This window comes from Chinchilla lanigera, unplaced genomic scaffold, assembly GCF_000276665.1.
Source record: "Chinchilla lanigera isolate Chin_1 unplaced genomic scaffold, ChiLan1.0 scaffold00093, whole genome shotgun sequence".
Lineage (NCBI taxonomy): Eukaryota > Metazoa > Chordata > Mammalia > Rodentia > Chinchillidae > Chinchilla > Chinchilla lanigera.
The window spans coordinates 3,364,482-3,390,440 of NW_004955494.1; the positions used below are offsets into that span (position 1 = coordinate 3,364,482).

General features: G+C 43.6%; 1 protein-coding gene across 1 annotated transcript in view; it reads left to right on the plus strand.

Annotated features, from left to right (window-relative positions):
- The first annotated feature begins 1,344 nt into the window (after positions 1-1,344).
- The window catches only part of Hipk2 (homeodomain interacting protein kinase 2), a 188,910-nt gene continuing 164,295 nt past the window's right edge, over positions 1,345-25,959 (plus strand). Inside the window, exon 1 of the mRNA XM_005405436.2 lies at positions 1,345-1,434. The gene's annotated coding sequence lies outside the window, so the exon portion shown is untranslated. The remainder of the gene's footprint in view (positions 1,435-25,959) is intronic.

A 25,959-nucleotide genomic window follows, 5' to 3' on the forward strand; every position in this document is an offset into this window, starting at 1 on the left:
GGCGCCGCGGAGACCCCCGCCCGGCGGCGTGCGGGCGGCGGAGGTGATGCCCTCGGCCCCCCACTACCTTTAGGCTCACATCTCCTTTCTACTTCTCTGCCCTCCTCGCGGCTCCCCTTTCCCTTGCTCTCCACTCCCACCCCACGCTCCTTTATTCTCCGCGAGCCTCGGATGGAGGGGGGAGCTGTGGAATCGGATTGTACGGGGCCAGGCGGAGAGAGGGGATAAAGATGAAAAGTCCATTTCAGACCCAGGCAGAACAATGAAATAGGCTAAAATCTCCCCGCAGGAGCGTGCGGAAGGGAGAAGGTAGTTTGCGCTTTCAAGTCAGGGGCGGGCGGAGACGTTTTTTCTGGATGGGTCTGGGTAGATCGGTATTGTGCACCTTCTTCACCTGGCTGATTTTTTCCGATTTGACTGTCTTCAGGAAGAAAGAAAAGAAGGTAAGGCAAAAGCTCTACATTTGCCTTGCACACTCTTTCGTTTCTCTTTAGTCAGTTCCGTGGAGCTTCCTTCAGAAATCAAACCCGAATCAACTAAGTTTTTACACTTCATTTTTTTTTTTTTTTTTTTTGGTATTTGTAGTACGAGGGATTTTCTACCAAAGTGTGCCTGGTTTTCCAGTCGTTTCGTCCTGAAAATGTTTCTCTCATGAAATCATTGAAATAGCAGCCTTTCCATACTTTTAGTGAGGGTCCATCTGGCTTTCTTTCGGTTTTGTTCGGATACTCTGGATTAAATCGCAAATGAGAGGGGAAAGGGTTTGCATGGAACCGAGAGGAGGGGCAAGAAGAGATTGTAACCCTGTAAATCCGGAGAACAGTCGTGGGGAGTGAGACAGGGATCACATTAATAGTTTTATCTCTGTTACGAGAGGCTGATTTAAAAAAATAAAACTTATCTGAAAAGAAAATCTGTTATTAGTTCCAGGGTTCCAAATGAATTAGGTTTCTGGGTGGAATAGAGTTACCAGTCAGGCCTTGGATATCGAGGCTGTAAATAACCTATCGACTGTAAATATTTTTTTTTTCAGACTCTCTTAGAAACAAAGGGGCTGTTTAGAAGGCAACAGAGAGATGTTATTCCAGGGGCTTTCCTCTTTGATTCTGAAGAACACAAGGTCCATTTAACCATTCGACAAAGCAAAACAAAATTTCTGATCAGTCCACCACGCGGAAGAGAACATGCGGGTGGATATGGGAATATGCAGGAGAGCCCCTGTCGGGCATGCATTGTTCATCTATCTAGGGGAGGGGGTTGCAGTCAAAGCTCCCACTGTCTAGAGTGTTAAAATGAAACAGTTTTCTCTTTATTAAGTACGTACCTCCTTGAGACTCCCTCTGCTGGACACTCCGAGTGAGCATTAGAGAAGGAACTTGGCATTGGATTCAGAACTATGGACTGCCGATTTCTCTCCCTGTTACAGTGGACTGGGTATGTAGGCTGGGTTGTATTTTGTCAACTTTGTGCAGAGCCACCTTGGGAGCTGCACTGCTCACATGTTTATTCCTTGTGAATCCACGCGGAGTGTTGGCCATCCCCCGTGCCTGAGACCTGGCACTCCCGTTTTTATTACATGGCTCTTTCGGCGCATCACATCAGATAAAGAACCATAGGTGTGTAAGGTGTTATGGTTTAAGCATAATCATGATCTCAAAGGTCTTGGCTCGCAGGTTTTCCATGCCAGCCTGCCTGCCTTCCCTGTCACTGGCAACCCACCTGGTCACCTTTCTCAACCCTGAGTTTTCTTAATCTTGGCTTGTGTGCTTTCTGGATTGTTCCTGTGTTTGGTAGCCTTTTATTCTACAAGTTCCTCTGTGTATCTTTATAATTCTTTTGCTAGTCTTCCTCCCCCCTTTTCTCAATTGTAATGTATGTGCTGCCAAAGCGGGCACTCTCCCTCTCCTCAGCCAGCCCAGCGTCCCTCAGCCAAAAGCGCAGCCAGGTCTTTCAGAGAGACTGTTGGGCATGATCTCCACGGCCAGGGATCATGCTGCTGCGACCCACGTACCCCCACTGTGGTGACTACTTCAGAGACTCCACAGGCCTCCTTCCTCCCTCCTTGATGACATCTACTAGATTCAGTGAACCTGGTATTTACCATACCCCAAGCGGGGCACATGGACTCCCTGTGTGTCTCTTAAATGTGCAGGGCTTTTTCAGTGGAGTCGTCTTGAAAGAGGGATTTCTAATGGGTTTTAAACTCCTAAAAATTGAATGAGATTCTTCTGAGGAGAAGTATAATGACAGTGTGAGGCCTTTGGCTGAAACTGCTTTAGTGGAGTTGGAATACTGGGTAAAGGCCTGCGTGTGTTAGAGGAACATTCAGAACTGCCAAAGACATAGACAAAAGTGCTGTTTTTCATACAAGGTATATTTGATAACACGATCAATGGGCAGCCAAGTATAATCACTCTTCCAGCGTTTGCTTTAATAAGGCTGGGTTTATAAATAGCACATTAGTTTTCAGTGGCTTGGTACTGATCAAGTTAAACTTCTTTTAAAAACGTTTATTTTCTTTGGAAGGTTAAACATTTGCCTTGTGATTGTATTTACTCCATCAACTTGCTTAGCAGGGCCGTTTCAGTATGTAGTGCAAAGGCCAACCACCAAGGTCTGGATTGCTGTGGGTTTGAATTAGAGGGACCTAAATTCCAAGTAAATTGTGTCTCACTGTACCTAAATGAGGTATGTTGATTGGTGTTGGCTTATACCAAGGAGCACTTCTTAGTCAGGGTTCTAGAAACTCTCACAGTGAAATCCATCATCAGATGGACCCAGAGACACCTTTCTACCAAGAAATGAGATTCTGAATCATCTTCCCTTAAAAGAATTTGGTGACACATGTCCCAAAATATCTTTTCCTGTGTTTATGTTTTATATTTTTAAAATGAGTAAGTATAAATATTGTTTTCCTGCTCATCACATTTGAGTAGTGAATCAAAGCTCATTAATTTTAGCTTCTCTCTGGACAGTGTGAGATGGCACTTGAATCAGAGAAACGGGAGTCTGACTCTGAATCTAGCCACCTGACTTTGGGCATGTTATTTAACTTCTCAGAGGTTTTTTATTTCCAGCTTTATTGGATTGTGTGAGGACTCCATTAGAAACTAGTATATTTAGTAAAGTCCCAGCTGTAGCAGGCATTTTCTCGGTGTGTGTTAAATCCCTCTATCTTCTGAGCTGCTTACAGGGATGACGACCCCAGGGAAAGAATAACCCACATATAGTTTAGAAAACCAATAATAGCAACATTTCAATTATTAATCTCCTGCTATTCCTTTTGCAGTTTGGGAACCAGCAACAATAAACCCCCTATAGCCACAGAAAAAAGAACCTTTTTTTACCCCTCTGTGACCTTTCCAGAGTCTTTATTCCCATTGAGCTTCTGCTGGTTTCTGGTAGAGAGCTTCTTTTCTGTAGTGGCACTTTCTAGCTACTTTAAACACGTGCAAACAAATGCTAAGAACAGAGTTTCAGGGGCTACAGCTGTGCCTCTGAGAAAGTACCCCCAAATATGAGAGATAAGCTTTGCCTATAGCTAGGGTCCGTTCTGAAACAAGGCCACAGGCCAGGAACCTCCAGAGCCTCCTTGGAGGGGATACTCGTCACCCTACTTCCAGGCAGGATCTGCCTCACCATGCATTAAACATCAGTTTCCTACCAAAGAAAGTAGGGTGCATTATGCAAGTTACAGCTGCTCATATTCTTCATTTTTTATGTTTTATGTTACTTCATTTCTCTCTTCCTTCCTCCCGTAGAGACCGATCTTGGGGAACCACCTTTGAGGTTTGTATGGAACAAAGTAGTAATGATCAAGAGGGTAGGATATGTGAGCATTTTTTATTGTTCTCTGAACACGTAATTTGCCAGTGCTTTCTGGTAGCCTGTGATGACGATTCAAGCACTTGGGGTTGCTATCAAAGACAGGATTCAGAATAATGCCAGCAGACTTTATAGATAGAGTGCGAACTTGAAAGGCTCGAACTTGTGCGTTCCGTGTCACACGGCAATACCCTGTTGGAGGAAAAAACCCAGGAAATTGAAAACCTGGATGAGCACAGGAAGATCTTTATTTTTTCTCTAAAAGAAACTGAGATGCTTGGGGTTGATGCTGTTAATTATGATTTAGACCATGCATGGTGCTGGGCACTGTCTGCAACCTCTTCTCACATAAACTTGCTGCTCCCCCACTCTGCAGAGCAGGCCACATCTTTTATGCGTTCCTTCAGCAAACATTTACATAGATCCACTCTGTGCTGGGCCTCGGGGCAGATTCTGTATCTGGAGAAAGGACAAAGTCTTGGCCCTTGTCCTTCAGGAGTCCAGGTTATGGGAGGTGAAAGTCAAGATCTTTAAACTTGGACTCACTGGTCGGTAGGTCTGAGCCTAGAGGAAGCTTTTTTTCTTCTTGTTTTTGTTTTAGTGGCAGTTCTTGTGTACTTAATGTTTTTTAAGGTGTAAAGGAAAGGCCCTACTTCTCTATTTTCTCTTGAAATATTATCTTTATTTGGACTAAAAACTAAAAGTACTTCTGAGTGTCAAAAGTACTCATTACAGGTTTCCTTAGAAATATCCTCAATATTACCATCTCTTAATTTCAGAAGAATCTGTCTTTCTCTTTCATTACATATACTTTACATCCTTGTTGATGCAAATACATTTCTCATTTGCACATGCCATGGGGGCATTTTCTGTTTTCCTCATTTAGTTATGGGCTGTGTTGTGAAAGGGCTCTGGGATCCATGTGTGGTTGTTGGAGAATTGATTTTTGGCTTTGCTGCTGTGATGAGCTCTTGTATTCCAGATAGCTGTATAGTCATACTTACCAGTGGGGACAAAGATCGAGTGGTCACCTAGCAGCTTTCAGTGCTACTTCCTGGGAGCAGCATGTCATTCTGGGAATTATGGAAAGAGGAAAGCCTGGTTCTGTCCTCAGGATTATAGAGCCTCAGAACAGTAGAGTCCAGAGAGATGTGGTCACCCCCTGCCTTCAGGAAGGTGCATGTCCCTGACTTGAAACCTTCAGTTCCTTAAAGCATTTTTCAGGAAAGGGCTTGAGGGGTTCTCCCACTGACTAATTCCAGTATTCTATTAACGTGATTGTCAAGAAATTCCCACGCCTGGCTGAAATCTTGTCTGCTGTCATTCAAACTTGTTTTCTTTTACTCAATTCCCTTCTCTAAAATCATTCAATATTTAAAGATATTAACTGGATATCTCTGGCTTTTTCTTTGCAAAACCCCATTTTTTGTGTTCCTAAAAGCATCCCCTCTCCTCTGAATTCACCCTGGTTTCTCCCCGTGCAAGAAAAACAATGGTGGTGATCAGATCTGAGTGCAGTTTTTTTAATAAGTTCTCATCAGTCCTGTATTACTAAAAAAAAAAAAAAAAAAAAAAAAAAGACTTCAGGGTTTTTGCATCTTTGGGAGCCCTGGAGGGCAAGTTCCCTGTCTGATTTGTCTTTGTATCTCCTACAGGAGCTGTGCAGTTCTTTAAACCTAGTAGGCACTTCATAAATATTTGTTGACTTATCTGTTCCTTTTAATATATGTTGTAATATATTTATTCTGTAGCAGCCATGGATTGGTGACTCAGTTAGCTTGCACTTACCTCAGCCCCAAGTCTTCGTTCCTCTTGTACTCTGACATCCTCAGCCCAACCAAGCCACCACCTTTGGCTTAACTCTACTGAGTACATTGAATTCATGCCTCTAGTTCCAACTCTTTAGAATCTTATCTTCTGCAGATCTGACAAACAGAATGAGAGAATATAAATATAAGAAAACTTGAACTGTGCTTGTATGAAGAAGAGAGAGTATGCAGAAGAATCTTGATGATTCAGTGTAATATTAGTTCATTCAGGTTTAGAAAGGAGTTTGTCACATTCTTTATAGGTTGTGAGTCAGCAAATGCTGTACCTGTTTCACCAGGTCCCCTAAGTTGGTGAGCTAGGTGTTTGCTGTTTGCAGAGTGGTTATGAGACAGGCTTTCAGAGGACAGTCCTCCTTCCGTTTGGCCTATGGCTGGTTTAAAGAGCGAAGACAGAATGGACAGCCTCATTGCAGTTGGTATATTTTCTGATGAATGACTCTGTCACTAGAAAGCAAACTAGGAAAATTGTTGCCTAAAAAGCAAATCTTTAAAACTGCAAAAATAATTCTGTAGTTTTATAGCCACTTATTTCTGAACACAGCATTGAACAGATTTGTAGTGATTTTGGTAGTGTTCTAGCAATTCTTGCTGACTACTTTTGCCTTAGCAGGTTTTGATTAATTAAATGCCATGTTTAAACAGAATTAAGATTGACTGACTCTTATGCATGTTTCAATGCTTTAGACTTTATAAAATCTCTGTCACAAAAAGAATGCAGTGTAACATATAAGTGGACAAGGGCATCTCTTCTCCCCCAAGGTGGTTTTGTCCATCTGCAGTGAGAGATTAAAGATTGCTCTGGAACCTTCCATAACATCTGATGGAAAAGCATTTCTGGTCCACACAGTTACAGATTGCATCCTGCAGAAAAAAGTTTGTTTGTGGATATTTACCATTTTCCTCTATACCAATATTTCCTTATGGATTAAACCAATGAGTTGTTATTCAAATATACTCTCACTTTCTAAAGGTTTATCATAATAAAAGTGATCCATCATGCCAGCTCTATATAGAACTTCTAGATTTAGAGCCTTCAAGACGCACATTTTAATTGTGTGTGTGCCTGTAACACTGTTAAAAGTCACCTGATAAGGAGAACTGTAAAACTCTGGCTTGTGTCTTGTGAAGTTGTGGGTTGTTTTTTTTTTCTCCCTCACTTATTCTTTTCTCCAATAAAGAATTTATAAGGTTCTGATAAAAATCAGAATGTAAATTCTTGAAATTGTACAAAGACAGCAAATTACATTCTCCTAATTCTGTGTAACTACACCCACTCGGCAGAACCACTCTGCTAGCTGGGACTTCAGGTGGAAAGTGAATTTCAGGGGATCTTGTGCCAAGGAGCTAGAGTAGGAGAGAAAGTGCTTATGAGTGTGAGTGTGTGTGTGTGTGTGTGTGTACATATGTGTGTGTGCACATGTACATTCAGCTTTAGCCCCTGGACCACTTACATCTGCAGTGAGATTACTGTTCCTCATTAAGTATGACCTGCACCATCAGGAAAAGATTAATCGATGTTCATTATGTTCTGCTAACTGAGACTGGGAGGCTCTCTAATGTATTACAAAAATGAAAATGGTTAAAATAAAGAAACTCTTTTATTTGATTATACCATGGCTTACTCCAAAAAGGATTTAAGGTCATCTAACGGGTCCAGTTTCTGGTAGAGGGGGAAATTAATTTATGTAGATCAACTTCGTGGATCAGCGTATTTCCAAGGAAGTCCAATAAATGAGGTAGTCCTCTATAAAAAGACAACAGAAACAGTGAAAGCTCTTGTGCTGGCTTAACAAGGTGAATAAGCAGAGTGTATAATGGAATTCATTTGCAAAGTAATTTTTGCTTGGCTGGAGTGGTAAGCACAAAATAGACCAGCAGATGAGAATGCTAAGTGTTTGGGATCAGTTGTTGAAAGGTTTAAAAGGGGTTCTAATTCAAGAGACATTTTGTGGTGTGGAGAAGGGGGCTGATATAATCAAAATGATACTTGAACAAGGTGATTTTTATTGGCCTAGAGAAAGGAGACTAGGAGAAAGGAGGCCACTGGGAGTGAACCCCCACCCGGAGGCCGGGTAGTGTCATCCGAGGCACAAGCACTCTTGGGCCACTGTCCTGGTCACACAGAAGCACTTGCCCATGTGCCTGGCCCAAAGGTTCAATAAACATTTGTTCCTTTTTGCTTTTCTCCCCATACTTGTGCAAGATCTAGGATCGGGATGATGCTGGTTTCAGCAATACCATGATATTTTGCTCTGTTCTGGGAATTAAGAAGCTCTTCTGTAGGCTCCTCAGATTCTATGGGCTCTTCTTGGGTCCTAGCATAACCTGGTGGGCTCCTCACACATTAGTATTTGCCCCACGACACATGAGACACCAAGGTTCAGAGCAAGGACGAGGCTGTTTGGTGTCAAGGGACAGAACTCGGGCTCTCTTACACCACGCATTGTCCACAGAAGCCCCTGAACATCAAGTGGCGCTTTGCTGGGCTGCACTACCAGTTGGGGCTCAAGGGTCATGACTCCTTGGAGGTCATCAGCCACTGTCTTTTGTCCCCAGAATGTGAGGGGGTCTTTCTAAGTGCAGGTCCACAAAGCCCACCCTGGAACATGTAGTTCCACATTTCCCGAGGAGAGCTCAGCCATGGCCTCGCTGCCAGCATTTAGTCTCCTGTTCTTGGTAGGAAGCATTTCCTGATGCTATCCTGAGGAAGTTCTCAGCTTGTTACCACAAGCTACTCATTAACAACAAGGACAGAAAATGACAGGATGGGAGCTAGTACAATGGTGATGAGTTTCACAGAACCTCAGAACACTTTTAAGTCATTAAGCAGCTTTTAGGAAAAGTACAGCCATCTAAGGTCCAGTTTAGAGTCCTTCCTTCCCTTTGACATGAGTACAACTTGAGCCTCGCTTCTGCTCTCGGCCGTGACCTCCTCCTCATGTGGAATCTGTGGGTACATTTTCATCCGGTGCTGCTCTGTCCCTACTTAGAAGCATTTCTCTCCTGCTGCACAACTAGGGATAGGCTTGTCTTGACATTTAGGGGTCCTGGGGCACAGCCCCCAGCTTGCCTCCTACTTCTTTTCTCCTCTCTTGGTTTGTGTATCCGAGTTGCCATCTTGCCCACCTGCTCTTGGAACAGGGCTTCTTTTCCAGTACCTGTCAGGCTGCTGTGTGCATCCACAGGCCCTCGGCACTTTGGCTAGGAACCCTGCAGCCTGTGGCATCCTGGACAGAACAGACGCTCAGCCATGAACCTAGGGCTGCCTCAACCCTGGAAGAGGGTGTGGCCTACAGTCTTGGGCCCTGGCTAGAGGCAGTGCTGATAAGGAGACACCTTGCTTCGAACAACAAAGACAACTTGAAATGCTTCCTGTTTGTACAAGTGATGGTTGGTGATTGCTTCACCTCTTGCTCTGTCCCCTTTCTGTCCTTCCTCACCCTCTGTCTTCTATACTAGGTGATTCTGGAGGCATAGGTAATAACTTGACCAGTTCCCGTTTCTGCTCAGGTGGCTTCACCAGCCTTTTCCTCCTACTAGCGAAGCTTCACAGACCTGGTACCTCTGAGTAGCTGTCCTATGAGTCTCAGGCATTGGCATACATGGCCTCCTCTCCCATCGTGCCTCCTTGTGGGCGTCTTCTCTCTCTGCTTCCACTTACTTATTACCTACCTGCAAAGCTGGGATTCACTTGCCTACTTGTTCTTTGGACTTTGTATGCCTTGGAAGGGTTGTTCCTTGTTTTCCTGGTGTGTAGGTGAGAAGGCCTAAGTGGATGTACACTATTTGGGTGTATTTGTGTCCAGGGCTGTTCAGAGAAGTGGTTTTCCAACCTCAGGGCCACCAATCCCCTGTCACCTAGAGGGCTTTTTTTTTCTTTTTTGAGACAGGATTTCCCTATGTGGTTCAGTCTGGCCTTGAACTCACTATGTAACTGACTTGAACTCACTATGTAACTGACAATCCTCAGCCTCCCAAGTCCTGGGGTTACAGGCCTGTACTACTACACTGAAAGCATCGTTTTGGAGGAATGTACATGGCATGAAGAAGCAGCATGTATTTGACATCAGAGGATTGATATTTGGATAGAAGCTCTGCTTGTATATGGGAGACTGAGACCTGCACTAGTGTCACTGCAGCTCTCCTGCCTTTTGTGGCCATGACTTCTAGAAGCCACAGAAATATGCCCACCCAGCAGCAACCTGCAGCCCTTGCCCTGCCTTCCCATCTCCTTGGGGCTTGACAGGAAATACAGGAGCTACTTTCTTTTGATCTGGAGCCAGCCAGCCTGTAGATGGACAGTTAGGCCCTGAACAGAATGGGCAGATACCATTCTCCAGTAACATATTGTTATTAACTAACATTTAAGAGCTCTGTGATTTTCTCCATTTACAGAAGAGGAAAGTGGGGCTTAGTGATATTAAATAATGTATCCAAAGTTGGCAAACCAGTAATTGATAGAGCCAGGATTTGACCAGAGTCCCCCTGTCACCAGAACTTGCTCTTGTCTTGACAGGCAGGCTACCTAGCTTCCCACAGATGTGCTAGAGTGCTCTACACAGCATGTGGGAGGCCCACTGAGAAAGGTTAGAGTCCTTCTTGGAAAAGAGGCAACCAAGCTAGAGATGCTGGGTGCTAGAATGTCACTATCCCAACCCAGGTGCCGTTCAACAGGCTCGATGAATTAGTGAGGGCAAAGCATGCAGTGCAATGGCTGGCATGGAGGAGGAGTGAGTCATAAGCCCCCCTTGAGCAGCGAACATAATATGTCTGAGGGTAATCTCACAGAGACCTGGGGGAAAAGTAGATGATAGTGAACACACTCTGAACACTTGGATTGCTAGTTTTATTCCAAGACTTTGGGGGTATGCATTCATTGCACCCCTGTAGTAATGGTTCAAGGTGGGTCCACAGGTGCACAGAAGATCAGGCTGCTCATACCTGCAGAGTTGGGGGCCATCGCAGGCTGTCTGGATCCAGCCGGGACCCTGGATCTCCAGGTCTTCCCTGCCCACCCCAGATAAGGAAGTAGAGTTTCTCACATTATTGGTTTTTGTTTCAATCAAAATTTGAATTTGAGACGCTGAGTGGTGAAGGGGCTTTAAGACCAGCACAGAAAATAAATAAATAAATAAATAAATAAATAAATAAATAAATAAATAAATAAGGGGCTGGGGATTTAGCTCTGTGGCAAAAGTGCCTGCCTGGCAAGCACAAGGTCATGAGTTCGGTTCCCAGTACCGGAGAAAAACCAAAAAAATAAATAAATAAATAAATAAATAAAGACCAGCACAGAATTTGACAGACCTACCTGCAGGGCAGAATGGATGAGCCACACTCAAGGCTCTGCTGTGGAGAAGCATTAACGCGTAGAGCAGGAGCAATCACAAAGCAGTGCGAGGAGAGCTGGTGGGACAAACAGGATGGGACAAGGTGTTAGCAGTTTGAAGATCTTGGTGTGTACCATCACCTCACATCACTAGACCACCATAAATCCTTCATGATTAAATGTGAGATTCAACAGAAATCGCTGAGTGTGTTCAGTATGCCAGGGACTCTCCTTGGTGCCGAGTGTCAACTGCATGGATAAAACCCTGCTCTGAAACAGCTTGCATTGAAGAAAAGGCAAATAACTCACTTTTTAGAAAAGCTTGGAGAAATAAAAGTAGATATGTATTAAATCCATGGGAGGATTGAAATTTCTAAGGTTAGACTGTACTTGAAATCACAGAGGAAAATATCATTAGTTTTGTCGGTGCAAACATTCCCCCAAATTTAAAGGTCATTTCTGTTTCTGCCATCATGAATTATTTCTCAGGGCAATTCTGTATCATGTTATGGTTTGAATTTAAGACAGGTTCTCTGAAGTAGATTTTAGATACGTACCATCAGCTTCATTTCCTCCCCAGAGTACTTTTACATTAAGCACATCAAACCAGCTAGATAATGATTTAAATGCACCTGCTGTTTGTTCCAAAAATAATGGAGTCCCTTGCTCTCCTGGGCCTCCTTCTCTGTCACCTGTAGTGACAGGTCAGTCCCAGGCTTTCACCACCACTCTGTGCTGGTCTTGCAAAGTCCCATCTTTATCTGTTACAGTTCCTTCTCAATCTCCAAACTCAAAGCCACCAGTCTGCTCAACATCAGTATTTAGATGCCTCATTGGCATCTCAGCCTTAACACATCCAGACAAAAAATCTCGGCAACTCTCCGAAATTACTCCAGTTCCAGAATTCCTTATTTCTGAAAGTAGCACCTTCTTTCACCGAGTAGTTTACATCAGAAACCTGGGACTCATTCTTGACTTTGCTTTACTTCACATTTAACCCATCACCAAATTTTAATGATTTTTGCCTCCTGAATGTAGCCATTCTCATTATTCTCCGTAGTTGTGCTCTATCCGGTGTAGTTGCCTAGAACATTGAGTTAGTAAATACTGAGCCATTACTCCTAGGGGAGACACAGGGTTTGTTTCCTGCGAGCCTCTGGGCCCGTTTTCATCAACTGATCAGTACAGGGCAGTCATACCACTGAGATAATGATGCTGTATGTTGGTGCATGTTATATATTGGTCCACCATGACGTATACCAGTATAGATAGTTTTTATGCATGTTTCTGTTTAAAGACAATCTTATTTTATTTTATTTATTTATTTTTGGCAGGGTCTTACTGTGTAGTTCAGGATGGCCTTGAACTTACCATGTAGCCCAGGCAGGCCTCGAATTTGAGGCGATCCTCCTGCGTCAGCCTCCCAAGTGCTGGGATTACAGGCGTGCGCTATCACACCCAGGTCCTTATATTAATATATATTGTTGACTCATTAACATTGAGTTCATGGCCCACAGCCTAACGTGTCATCTCTCAAAAGCCACACTATGGACCCCTTGTGCTTAGGAGCTTGAAACAACCCTTTCAGCACTGTGCCTGGAGCCATCTGAAATAGGAAAATCACCAAACAGAAACCACAGGAGTGCAAAATCATGGTTCCCAAACACTATTTAAAGGACACTTGCTCTCAGAGCGGAAACTAGAAGGCTGAGCACCACCTTGCCAGGCCTCAGCTGGGTGTGTGCAGCGGGCAGTGCAGTTCCTCTGCTGCTGTGCACCTGTGCAGGACCAACAGTGCCCGATATATATATATATTTTTGTTGTTGTTGTTTGTTTTGTTTTGTTTTGTTTTGTTTTTGTTTTTTTAAAGACAGGGTCTTGCTGTATATTTCAGGCTGCCCCTGAACTCCCTGTGTAGCCCAGGTTGGCCTTGAACTTGTGGCAGTCCTCCTGCCTCAGCCTCCCAAGTGCTGGGATTACAGGCATGTACTACCATGCCCAGCAGTGCCTCAGGTATTGATGTTGGAGTGGGAAGCAAATTTTATTGAGTAGCTGAATTTGCAGAAACAAGTGGGGTGAATAGTGATGATGGAGTGTGTATCGTGGACCTGTTGCTTTCTCCCTCCTGCCATCCCTTGCCGGGTTTGCCAAGCTTTGTCTTTATTGATTTGTTCTTTTTTTGAGACAGGGTTTCACTATGCAGTTCAGGCTGACTTTGAACTCACTTTGTAGTCCAAACTAGCCTTGAACTCACAGCGATCCCAGCCTCCTGAGTACTGGGATAACAGGTGTGTGCCTCCATGCCCAGCCAAGGTGTGTCTTTAAAAGTCTAGAAAGTGAGGATTTAGGCTTTGCAGGCTGTGTGGCCTCTGCCTGGCTGCTCAGCTCTGCAGTCATCCAGGTGTAAATGTGCAGGCAGGGCTGTATTATAGCAGAATTTTGTTTTCAAAGGCAGTTGTAGGACTGAATGGGGCCCGTGGGTAGTTGGGGCCCTGTTGGCTCATCCTGATGCCTCAGTGTCACATCTGCACTGGCTTCCTGACTTGGCTTACTGTGCCTATTCCTGTGCCTTTCCAGCCAGTTTCCCAGAGTGATAATAAGTGTCAATTAGGTCTTATCACTCACGCACTTCAGATGTCCAACTGCTCCCCATCCGTTTCCAGTGAAGTCTCAAAACCTGGGTAGCACAGGTCACTGCGCAGTCCCGCTGATTTCTCCAGTCTCGTCTGATGCCTGCATGGCTGCCCCCAGGTGTTCCTGCTGTGTGCCCCTGAGGACTCTGTCTTCCTGCCAGTGCCCGGCCATCTCCCCCTCGCTCTGCCGTCAGACTCGGAGGCCATCATGTGCCACTTCTGGAGCACCCTGTCCCTTTTCTTAACAGCACTTCAGATGTTGAGGTCCCAATTGACTTGGTATATTTGTTCACTTCCTGCTTCCCCCATGGGACTGCAAGCTCTGTGTGTGGTTGCCTCTGCTTCTCGACCATGTTGCTGTCACACACATTGTAGACACTTTCTAAAACTCGCTAAATCAGTGAGTGAGCCTACAACGCGGTTTTGTTCGTAGATAAAAACCTGACACTGCAGTAGCGGCACTTGTCACCCTGCCGGAGTGTGTAGTGTGTCTTCTAAAACTGACAGTGATGATCAAAACAGAAGTCACCGTGATAAGTGACTTTGGAAATGGTGCGAAGGTATGTCTTTACTGTCAAAGGGTGATTCTGCGCAGACGCCCTGCCAGCAGTTGTTCCTTGTGAATGTTCTAGCCGAGACACAAGTGCTGTACTAAGTCCTTCTGGTTTCCTGTTGCTCCTTGAGCTTTTTGGAGCTTTGCTGGCAGCCTTTTCACATGGGAGGTAGGGGTGAGGTGCGCTTGCAGAGGCATTCGGTGCTCCTTTATTTTTAGTGTTTTGGGTGTTTGAGACTGGGTCTTGTGTGGCTCAGGCTGGCCTTGAACTCAGCTTGCCTAGTGCTGACCACAGGTGTGCACCACCACGCCCAGCTCGGCACACTTATGACTTTGCTCTCATTTGCTTTCGTAGACCATTCACCCCACCCCTCTGACACCTCAATTTGTAGCAGTTTTTTTTGTATGGCATTGCCCCCATTTGAAGGAAAAATCTTTGACTTGTCAGAGAATCTTTTAAGCAACTATGTTCCAGCTTGGAGTTTGTTCTAAGTCATTCCAAAAATTCTGTGTGTCATGGAAAGACAGGCTACTGGGATATTTTAGGAAGATGAGATATCATTTCTTAGAGGGGCTTCTGTAATGTACTGGCAATTTTAAGGCATTATTTAACTTTTTCTGGAAGTACTTATTATAGAAATACCATTTGTGCATTAGAAAATAAAGGCTAGCATGCCCTCCCCCATGCAGTCCCTCACACTTTTTTCTTCCTCTAGATATTACCACTGTTATCTCTTTTAGGTCTTTCTCTGTGCATAGACACATGCAATTTTTAAAAACAAAACTGTACATTACTGTTTTGTAATTTTTTTCTATCGACAGTTTCCAACCTCATATTTCCCTGAAGTTCATCTGATTTAGACTGTGTTCATATTCAGAAATAATGGCCCTCAGATGTCCTTTGAGGCTGATTTCTAGCTGAGGACAATGCTCCAGGTGTGGTTGTTAGTCTCTTCATACACCACAGTCTTGGAGAAATGGACCTGACGCAGGTAGACCCTCTCACCTGCAGGATGTGGGGGTGGTTTCGTTAGAGCAGCGTTAAGCTTATATCTTCATCCCCTAATTTCCTGTTTCTAAAGGCTTGCTGGAGGCAAGGCCGTTGTTTTTGGCGAGGATACACCAGAGCAGACTCTGTACTTCACATGTGCTTGACAGACCCAAGTTAGCGGTGCGGCGGTTGACCCCTGATGGTGTTGCGCCATCATGCAGTAACATATCCCTGCGGGGGGCCAGAGAGTGATCTTTCTGGAACTTAGTGTGGTGTAACTTTGGCACTCAGACCATTTACTTAATGGTTTTAGCACTAAGTGATCATTCTTATCTGACCTCGAACTTTCTCTGGGTATTGGGAACTGTTCCTGAGTCTTTTATTCCCTATCAACTGGTGCTCTCCGGTTACCATGACATGTAGTTCTAGCTGAAAGGCAGAATCTGTAGTAAAACTTTCCTTTTAATCAATTATTATTAGTTTTCAAAGTAGAGAGTTGTTTAATAAGCTTTTCAGGTAGTGAAGTTGTCACTTTCTTCTTTATCCTTAATTTATGAATTTTTATCAGTTTGATGTGCTTTAATCATTACCCTTCGGTGACGCCTTCAGACAGTGGGACCCCTGCAGCCGGCCCAGAGACCTGTTGCCAGGGCTCTCATCATCTTGAAAAGCTTTCCTGCTCCATGGCGCAAAACATGCACAGCTCCTCTGGCACTGCTTAGTAGCCTTGGACGAGTCGGCAAGCTGGGCGTGTCACCACAGACACGGCTTGTTTCTGGGCCTTTCAAGGGGCAGAGCGAGAAGTTAACACTTGACAACTGTAAGTTCAGGTTGACACATTCAGCTTAGTTCTAACGTCTGTGTGCCTTCACTTACTTTCCCCAGTTTTATCATTGTAACTCCTTTTTTCCTATGTGGAAAATATTTCTTCTTTAACCTGTAAATGTAAAAGAATATGGTTCCAAAATACCACTTATAACTATGAAACTAAAGATAAAGGTTTGACACTCCTTTGTAATTTTTGTTTTGTGCTTAGAACATATCCCATTAGGGATATGCATTTAAAATACTGTGTTCTAAAGTCCCTAGAAATAAATTTGTTTAGCTGGGCATGGTGGCGCTTGCCTGTAATCTCTGCACTCAGGAGGCTAAGGCAGGAGGTTTGCCACAAGTTTGAGGCCAACCCGTACTACATAGTGAGTTCAAGGCCAGCCTGAACTACATAGTGAGACCCTGTCTCAAAAAACAAAACGCGGCCAGGCGTGGTGGCACATGCCTGTAATCCCAGCACTCACCTATAATCCAGCACTTGCAAGGCTGAGGCAGAAGGATCGCCATGCGTTCAAGGCCAGCCTGGGCTCTCTCTATAGTGAGTTGAAGGGAAGCTTGGACTATACAGTGAGACCTGGTCTCAAAAAAAAAAAAAAAAAAAGTAAAAATTCTTCTCAGAATGACAATGTCACCAGTTTGACATATGGTTAAGCTCACATCACTTTCTTTTCAGTTTAAGAGATTTTCTAATTAACCTTTTTAAAGATAGACAATACATTTATATGACTGAATGGTCAAAACTATTTGGATGTTAAACCTATATGATGGGCATGAGAATTTTGTTCAATTATTTTCTCTGCATTTCTTTATGTGGGAAAGTTAAAGTAATTAATTAAACTTTTAAAATATAGAGAGGTATGCTCAATGAAGTCCTGGTCTCTTCACTTGGCTCCTTTGGTATAACCATGTTTATTGGTGTCTTACTTCATTTTACACACTCAAGTGTTTTTCTGTGTGTGTGTGTGTGTGTGTTTATATTCTTTACACAAAAGGTAACATACTATATATATTGTGCTGTGCTGTACCTTTTCCTCTTAATAGTAAATTCTGGAATTCCATTGCTATTAGTCCTTAGAGATTGTCTTCAGACTTTTTTATGGCTGCAGAGTATTTCATGTTGTTGAGGTACCATGGTTTATAGAACAATACCACAATCTTGGATTACATCCAACCCTGTGCTATTTACAGAGCATCTATAATAGATAACCTTGTGTGCATGTCACCTCATACTAGGAGTCCTAAAAGTGAGATTGTATGGTCGGAGCTAAATACATCTGTCATTTTAACCACCTAACAGTTTACCCTGATCGGTGCTTGGGCAGTGCCTATGTATACTATCCCAACTGTTGCTTGGGCAGGTGTTTTGTATACAATTCAGGCTGGCCTTGAACTCACTTTGTAGCCCAGGCTGGCCTCAAACTCTTAGTGATCCTCCTGCCTCATCCTCCTGAGTGCCCGAATTATAGGAACAAGCCACCACGCCAGGCTAGGTGTCATTTCAATTCAATTCTTGTACTGAATACATTTGATAAAATTGTTTTTATATTTCCTGTTATCTTATAAAAATTAACGAAAACATGGGCTGGGGATATAGCTCAGCAGCACAAGCACCTGCCTGGCAAGTGCAAGATCCTGAGTTCAATTCCCAGTACCTGAAAAAAAAATTAACAAAAATATGCAATGTTTGGTCATCCTGTATTTAAAGAGTTGGATTCATAAGTGGTTAAAAAGATAATGATCAATTCTCCCTGTTGGTTTTTACCATATTTCAGTGTTATAAGCAAGTAAAAATTACCTAGGACATTGTCCACACAGTCTGTTGTAAAACTTGATTTTTGCTGATAAGTGAGAAATGGCATTTCTCTTAAGTAAAGCTGAATACTTCTCATTTATTGAAATGTCATTTAACCTTTTTTTTTTTTTTTTTTTGAGACAGGGTCTCGTATTAGTTCAGGCTGGCCTCAAATGCAGAGCAATCCTCCTGCCTCAACCTCCTACATGCTGGCATTACAGGTGTGCACCACCACATCTGCCTTAACATTTATTTTCCTTTTTTTTTTTTTTTCCCCTCTGGTTTTTAGCCCAGGCTGGCCTCAAACTTGCATCAGTCCTCTTGGGTCCTGGGATTACAGGTGTGTTCCATAATGCCTAGTTTTATTTATTTTTACTTTTAACTGTGTTCTGAACTTCATACATTTTTCCAGTATGTTGTCGGTCTTTTTTTTATTTCTAAAAGCTCTTTACATACTGTCTTTGATATGAGTTGCATTTTTGTTTTTCATTTGGTCATGTATGTTTTGCTCTTTGGAAATCTCTTTGATTTTATATAACCAAACTCATCCTTTAAAAAAATAGCTTCCAGTTGGGGCTGTACCTCAGTGGCACAGCGCCTGCCTGGCAAGTGCAAGGTCCTGAGTTCAACTCCCAGTACCAAAAAAAAAAAAAAAAAAAAGAAAAAAAAAATGGCTTCCATATTTTGAGTCAGAGTTAGAAAGACTTCTTATGTCAGGCTTTAAGTTCTTTTGGGTCCTTTTGTAATTTGATCTCTTTTCTATTTACACACTGACTCATTTGTTACTTTTATTCTAGGGTATATTCTGAGGTGTGAATATAACTATAATTTTTCCAATATTCAGTTTTCCCAACATCACTTGTTAAAAAGTGTGTATTTTCCCCACAGTATTATAATATGTACTTTATCGTGCACTAAATTCCTACAGGTTTGAGAGGTCTCTTTATGGGCTATATAGCTTTCCATTGGTTGATGTTATTAATTATTGAAACTTGTATAACCTTTTACTAACTGAAAGAACTAGTTCTGCCTCATTGCTCTTTCTCTTCAGTTTTCCTGGATCTTCTCCATGTTTGTTTTTCCATATGAACTCTAGAATCAACATGTCTTGATTAAAAAAGAAAAGAAAAGAAAAGCAACCTGTTATTTCCATGGATCATATTCAGTTTATAAATTACTTAGGAGGAATTAGCATCTCTATGAAGTTGAGTCTTCCTAAGATCATCTTTTCTTTCCATCTAATCTCTTTCTCTGTCTGTCCAGTGTTTTCAAAGTTTTCTGCATATAGGTTATGTACCTCTCAAGTTAATTCTCATAATACCTTCTGTTATTAACTGGTTGTTTGCACATAAGAAGACTGTAAGACTGTTAACTTTCCACATGTGTTTTTGACAGTTTTATTGAGATAGTCACATAGTTCACTTATTTAAAGTGTATAGTTCAGTGGATTTTAGAATATGCCCAGGGTTGTACAACTACTACTCCTATGTAATTTTCCATTTTCATCACCCGAAAAGAAACCCCGTACCCATTAGGCATTTCCCATTGCCATCCTCTGTCCTTGCCCGGGAACCAGTAGTCTGCTTTCTATTCAGACATTTTCTATAAACAGAGTCATACAATGTATGGTCCTTTGCAACTGTCTTCTTTCGCATAGTGTAATGTCTTCAGAGTTCACACATTTTGTAGCATGGCTCTGTCTTTTAGGATAGCCATCCTTTGTGAGTGTAGAGTGGCATCCCACTGGGTGTGGCTTTGATTTGCCTGTTTCTGTATGTTGTGATTCTTTCTTGACACCTACATTAGTGAGATTTCACAGAGAGAGTGAGCTTTCAATTCTAAATCCCCAAGTACCTACCGTAGGCCTGGAAAATATTTGGTATTCAATAAATTTTCATTGAACAAATGATTGGATTTATTTTGTTTTTAGGCCACATCTGTTTTTAAAAAGTTAAAATGTATTTTAGCACATATAAATTAATTTTTGTTTTTCCCTAGGCAAAACATAATTAGAATGTGGGGTCTGTTCCCATTCCCCCTGGGAAAGTCATATGTTATTTCCAACAGCCTGGTAAAAGCAGTTTTGTATGATATGCGGTATATGATAATCAACATTACTTTTTCTTACAATAAAACGACTCAGAGTTGCTCGTACATATGCGTCTAAGAGTTCATTATCTTTTTAGGAAGATGATTTTTGGCCCTAGATTCCATTAATGTTGGGACTATGTGATAACATATAAAAGATAGAGGATAAGAAATTAGGTAATTTGGGGCTGGGGGTTTAGCTCAGCGGCAAAAGCGCCTGCCTGGCAAGCGCAAGGTCGTGAGTTCGGTTCCCGGTACCGGAGAAAAACAAAAACCAAAAAAAAAAAAAAAAGAAATTAGGTAATTTATTGTTCTGGGGCTGGGAACAGTAAGTTTTAAATGAGATTGATCAGCTCATATATATTTAAGAAGCCTTAAGTTTACAGTGCTGTGTACCAAAACTTCTTTTGGCTGGGCATGGTAGCAGACACCTATAATCCCAACACTCAGGAGGCTGAGGCAGAAGGATCGCCACAAATTTGAGGCCAGCCTGGACTACCTACTTTTTTTTTTTTTTGGTTTTTCTCCGGTACCGGGAACCGAACTCACGACCTTGCGCTTGCCAGGCAGGCGCTTTTGCCGCTGAGCTAAATCCCCAGCCCCTGGACTACCTACTGAGACCCTGTCTCAAAACAAAAAGCCCCAAAACTTCTTTTGTAAGGTGTTTTTGTAGACCCAGATCATAGTTAACAATAGAAAAAAGAGGTCTCAGGATTTGGGTTTCCAGCTAGCCTTAAAGAATATATGAGGAGCTGGGCATGGTGGCACATGCCTGTAATCCCAGCACTCAAGAGGCTGAGGCAGGAGGATCACCAGGAGTTCAAGGCCAACCTGGCCTGCATAGTGAGACTCTGTCAGGAGAAAAAAAAAAAGAATATATGAGAGAGTACAGTTCTTACACACCTGTGTGGTGGGTAGGGAGTGTATGAGAAATCTCTATACCTCCAGTTGGTTTTATTCAAAGCTAAAACCACTCTAAAGACAAAGTTTAATTAAAAGGTTTGTAGAAAAGTGCGCATAACTTAAGTACACACACACACACACACACACACACACACATATATATGTGGTACTGGGAATCGAACTCAGGATCTCATGCTTGCTAGGCATCTCTGCACCACTGAGCTAAATGCCTGGTCTGAAACACATATATTTTACAGGAGAAGAGAAATAGCTAAATGTCAGAAAAATAATATTGAAGAAGAAATCATTTTTTTTTAATGTCAGTGTTCGAAGAAAGGTATTTTAATTAGGTCAAATCCTCTGTGTGAGTGTGTGTGCGTGTATGTGTGTGTGTCTGTGTGTGTGTGTGTTTAGGGGTTTGCAGAGACTTTTGGACAGTGTCCAAGGACTTAGAGATAGAGAATATTGGATTGTTATAATGTCACCCCAATTTTCTTTCAAAATATGTGACTGTAAGCACGATTCTTATGCTTATTGCATTAAGCACATTTGTAAGGAGGGGAAGAGGAGAGAGAGAGAGGAGAGAAATTTTGACTGACTGATTAATTGATCATTCATTCATTGGTTAAATGAGACAGGTGATTTCCCTGAAGTCTCTGGGCTGAAAGAATGTAGACTATGGTTCAAAAGAGCATGTACTTTCTATCAGAAAACGCTTGCCTGACAGGCATTGAGAACTGAGCCGATGAGATAGGAGTTGTATCTCAAGGGCAGGTGGATAGAAAGGTCAGCTCTGGGTCCAGCTTGAACCAAGGGTTTGAAAGCCACAGGAAGCAGACCACATTGCACTGGAAAGGGGAGCACCGTGCTGAAATCGCTCCACAGTGGACAACCCTAGGGAACAAGGAATGATTTCTTTGGTCCTGGGGGCATTCGGAATGAGTACCTTGCCATGCCTGGTGGTACTTGCCTGTACTCTCACCTACTCAGGAAGTTGAGGCAGGAGAATCATGAGTTTGAGGCTGGCCTGGGCATCTTAGACACTTGTCTCAAAATAAAAATAAAAAAGTGCTGAAGGTGTAGCTCAGTGGTAGAGTGTTTTTGTAGCATGCACAAGGCTCTGTGTTCAGTGCCACTGCACCACACACACACACAACATACGTGCATGCGCACACACGGCAGCCCCTTTGCATGGGTAAGTGGCTGGTGGGTCCATCTGCCATTTCCTGGAAGAGAACTTTGTAGTCTGATACTAAGAGGAAGAAGGAACAAAGTGAAGAAGAGTTGATTCTCCTTGTTTCAGGAGAAAACATAAGGTGACAAAAGACTGTTTTTCTTTTATGGACTGCTCACTATATTTTTTGTCCCAATCAGTAATCCTTTTAGCTGCAAGGGAGAAAACTAAACTCAAAGTGCTATATCAAAAAGGAAAACTCACCATCTCATTGACAAGAAGTTCTGAGATTGGCAACTCCTGGGTTGGTTATAAAGAACCAAGGTTCTTTCTGTATTTCTCTCCCACTACCCAAGGTGTGCTGGGAAGGTGCCTACAGCTCATCCAGACTCCGGTGTTCATGGAAAAAAGGGATAAGCTCTCTCTAGATGGCTCTCTTTAAGAGCAAGAAAATTTTCCCTAGAAGCTTCCTGAAGGCCTCTGCTCCTATCTTGGTGGCAGGGATGGGTCACAGGCCACTACCTAAGCCAGTCATCGATGAGGGGAGTAGGTGCCACCCTCGCGGAGCTAAACTGATCAGAATGTGTCCCCTGCAGTGGGAGTAAGGTCCCCTTCCCTGAAAGCCAGATATCTGTCTGAACTTTTGCAGAGTTTGGAGATCTCTGTTCCTATGTATAATGATCCTGTGCATACCTGCCATGGCTAAACAGCTATAGGTTTGTCATAGGGCCCTCGAGAAGCCAGAGCCTATTTCCTCCTCGGTGCAGTGAGAGTACTGGGTACCCTTCTATTTGGGGGACCATCGTCCTTCCCCCCTTGCAGTCTCCCCAGAGATCTGAGTAGTGGGGGAAGTTTCTTTGCAAGTCCTCTATGATTTATGTCAAGACGAGGTGATCCCCTGACCCTTGGCACTTTGTTTTACTGGTTTCACAAAACAATGATTATTTCTAATTTAAATTTTTTAAAAATTTAGGTGACTTTTTTATCCTTTGCTGGGGATGGAATCCAGGGCCTCATGCATGGCTGTGTCACTGAGCTACATCCTCAGTCCTTTTAAATGACTTTTGTAAGAGAGGGGTAACTAGAGGTGTGGTTACCATACTTTTTCTCTAACACACACATACACACAGGTACATGTACATGTATCTGTATTCTGATCTGGTTACTGGTGGAACCAACTCTCTTGGGTCTGTTGTACTCACAGACCTCTTCCCCCTTCTATTGATGGTTTCAATCCTGATCTGAGAAAATGTGTGGTTCTAGCTGTTTTCCTCACAGCCTCTCAAAAGTACACACTATTCTGCTCTCCACTAACACAGGATGAAGCTTGTTGGGTGTTTTTCTGACCCACAGCTAGATAACATTTGTTGAACGTCTACCATTTGTGTTCCTGCCGCATAAAAGTCTTAGATGAAATAATTTACATTCTTAAAATGGTTTTGAAATTAAAGGGCAAGGGCCTGGTGGTCAGCCTCTCCTCATTCCTGACTGTTCCTCATCCTCCACCCTGGTGTTTCTCAAGGGAAAGTGGACCAAGGTGACCAGAACTCTCCTGAAGTGGAGCAGAGAGCAGCCAGGGCCTGTTTCCAGCCTGGCTCCTATGTGCTGCCTGCATCCAATGTCAGATGGAAGCCCCACAGGCAGGGCTGCTGCCCTCCTGCTCCTTGGTATTCCGTGTGACCTTTAGTCTAGGAAAGGTGCCAGTCTTGGTTTCCAAGAGCCACATCTCCCTAAATGGGGCAATCTGCTTTAAAGGCCTTCTCCACCAGCACCTTCCCACCTCACAGTTGGCATGTTAAAGGGACAAGTTCACCTTTGTAGTGGCCCGTGCTGTGTTAGAGTGGGTGGGTGGGCGCCTGTTGGTGTGCACATGTGCCTGCGTGTCTGCACAGATATCCAGTGCTCCCCCTCAAAGTGGCCATGTTCATAGGTGTTCAGAGTCATTAGGTAGCCTAGGCTTCATTGTTATATTTTCCCTATGGTGCTCAATCTTTTCTCTTTAAGCAAGCAGGCTATTTTAATGCACAAAGCTTCTTGTATCTTGTTGGAAAAATGTACACCCGAGCCGAGCTGTTCTCCTTGTATGGTCCCAAGTTGGGAATCTGTGTGATCACTCATGGCTTTTGGTACTGTCTGCTCCCATTTTTCCCTTCTCCTCTCCCACTCCCAACATTAGGTTTTGCTCTTGTGCAGAGTGAGGCTGGTCTCAGCAAACAGGATGCCTTATGAGAAGTTACTTGTGGTTGCTCGTCCTCCCTGCTTTCCAGTTCAGCTGCTGGCCAGCCGCCTCCATCAAATGCTTCTGGAACCTAGGTTTTTAGGGCCTGCCACTCAGCTTCAATCCCAGGCTTCTACGGTGGGTGTTTTGATGCCCCTGCTGCCCTCTGCTACCCAACACTGCACTCCCGGAAGTCAAGTCCATGCTGGGTGGTTTGGCCATGCCTTCCGAATCACACCATGGAGGCACACAGAGGCACAATGAGACCTGCCCCTGAGTCTGTTTCCGGGTGGTGGGAATGAGTTGCACTCGTTTCCACCTTCAGTCACCCAGGTCCCCTTTGTGATGAGGTCTGATGTGCAGAAGTCCAGCCTGTAGCAGTGACACCGGTCTAATGGGGAAAGTTGAAGAGTTTTGAATCCAGAAAGTTCAGCAAAACAAAGCTCCTCACTTTGTAGCAGGGCAGGTGCAGCTCACGCTTTGGCATCTTTTATTGTTTTGTTTTTTTCTGCAAGAAAACATTGCTGACACTTGAATAAAATACAGGTTAGTGAGAATTAAGATTTGTTTTACAGGAGTTGACTTTGGAGAATCTTCTCCTCAAAAAGAAGCCTATAGATACCAGTACTGAGGGAGCAGTGGGGTGGAGGTCCTAACCCCCCAAGGGAGCTGTGGTGCTTTAGGGGAGATTTGGGCTTTTAGCAGTTTGAAAGAAGGGAGGTGGGGTTGGGCACAGTGGCATGCAGTTGCAGTGCCAGCTGTCAAGAGGCTGAGGCAGGAGGATCATGAGTTACAGAGCAGTCTGGGCCACATAGGCAGTTCAAGGCCAGTGCGGACTACAGAGCAAGACCCTGTACACTACATGCAGAGACTACTACCGCCAAGAACAACAAAAACTCAAAACCCAGAAGGGAGGTGGTAGACATGGTTGTTGCTGGAGAGGGGCTGAGAAAGGCACATGCAGATACCTTGAGGAATGGGTGGGTGGAGGACAGCCTGGGCACACAGCCGGGGGAGGTGCGCAGAGTCCAGCATCGGGGCTGCAGGATAGGAAAAAGCATTGTTTTATTGTGCAGTGCCCTGACTAGTTTGGAGAGTAGAGAAGGCTCTGTGACATGTTGCATTCCAAGTATTTGGGGGCCTCTAGGAAGGGGGCCTCTGGACAGCAACAAGAGGGCAGATGCAGGTGGGTGACACCTAATGTTTGCGGCACAGTGGCAGTCAGGTGACGCAGCAGCCAGCTTGGATTCCAGTTCCTGTTTCCAGAGAGGTACATCCCTGCAGTGTGTGTGTGTGCGGGGAGTGTATGTGGTGGAGCAATTTGCGCTCATTGTATCTGGTGTCTCTAAGAGAAAGAAAGCTACTCAGAAAAGGCAAGCTTGCTAGTAGCTTGAGAGCAGTTGCAGTTAATTATGGAAGGAATTTTTCCTAATCCTCTGCGTATACAAGCGGGGCACTAAGCTTTTCTGGCTGGCCTGTTTTCCTCCCTCCCTTTTTCTCACCTCCCATTCTCCTTTTTTTCCTTTCTCTGCATTCTTTTGTGGGAGAGCAATAGGTATATGTATATCATGTTTATCAGAGATTAACCTTTTAGGCCTGGTGCCTGTGATTCAAGGGACAGTCTGGAGAGCTGTGCCTTCTAGCACCTTCTGCAGAGTGCTGTGGTTCAGCCCCCCACTACACACACACAAAAGGAGGGGAAGGTGATCCAGAGTGTCTGCTTCAACATGTCACATTTTTTGTTTTACTTTGATTGTGTAATGTTTATAGCATTCTCTAAATTTGACTGTTAT